Below are 1,117 nucleotides of genomic sequence, written 5' to 3'. Positions count from 1 at the left end.
ACACAGATATGCTACACATGTGAATAAGGCATCTGGGCCATAAACATATGAAGGTAAATTCAGAATACAGTCCAAATTGTATTAATGAATAATTGGTGTTAGTGTGCTAAGATATGAGTAATTAAATCTGAATTAAGATAATCAAATTTCATTTTCCAAGCATTAAACTGATGGCTACAGAAAACATCAAATGCATATTTTTAAATAGGGTGCAGCTGTGTAAAGCACTGTTTAGGAACTAATGAACTAATGATCTATTTCAGTACTACAGATCCTGCTATTATCCCCTTTTCTGCTGCTGGACCTGTGACAACTATTGTGTGAAACCACTAGGACGAGGGCTGGAATCTGGCAAAGATAAACAAAGAGGAGGGAGCGATCATTTCTTTTACTACATAATTTTTAAAACATAAGTAACCCACATTTTGTGCTGCAAAGGCCATATGCGTGTGTGTGTGTGTGTGTGTGTGTGTGTGTGTGAGCGAGCGAGCGAGCTGCCTCTCTATCCACTGTCATCCACTCTTTGCCTGTCCTGTGTTAAGTCCAGACAGGTTTCTAAGTAGCATGTGACAGTGGGATTATTTTAGCTGCCCTCTGTGGAGTTTTTCTGAGCGGCTCAATAGTACCTGTAAAGGGGCAGACCATCAAGTTTCCACTTTAACACGTAGATAGATTATTATTATTTTACATTATTATTATTATTTATCTCCGGGCCTTTGGAGATAAGSGCTACTGAGTTCTCTGAAAAATCTAGTATTTGTTGCATATTTATTCCATATAATACACTTCTTTTTTCCCCACAGATTTGCTTTAGAGACAGTTAGGTGTTGTCTGCACATTTTGTGCATTTCCAGGTTTCAAACGCTGATGGGAAGTTCCAAGCCGAAAACGAACACGCTTTTTAACATTTAAATGCCTTTTATGGCCAAATTTTGTTCAAGCCTGCGAATGCAAAGGGCGCTCCGGCTGCCTGGGGAGGTTCGCGTAGCCCTGGAGGTTTCCCTCCTTCCCAAGCCCGAAGCGAAGCGCCCGGGTCGCTGCCGCGGCGCAGCTGCCGGAGCTCCCGCTGCGCGCTCGGCCATGATTTGCGCCAAGGTTTCCGCGCCCAGGCGGCGCT

The sequence above is a fragment of the Apteryx rowi genome, unplaced genomic scaffold (genome assembly GCF_003343035.1).
Source record: "Apteryx rowi isolate R43461 unplaced genomic scaffold, aptRow1 scaffold_61, whole genome shotgun sequence".
NCBI classification, from domain to species: Eukaryota; Metazoa; Chordata; class Aves; order Apterygiformes; family Apterygidae; genus Apteryx; species Apteryx rowi.
This window is presented reverse-complemented; position numbering follows the sequence as displayed.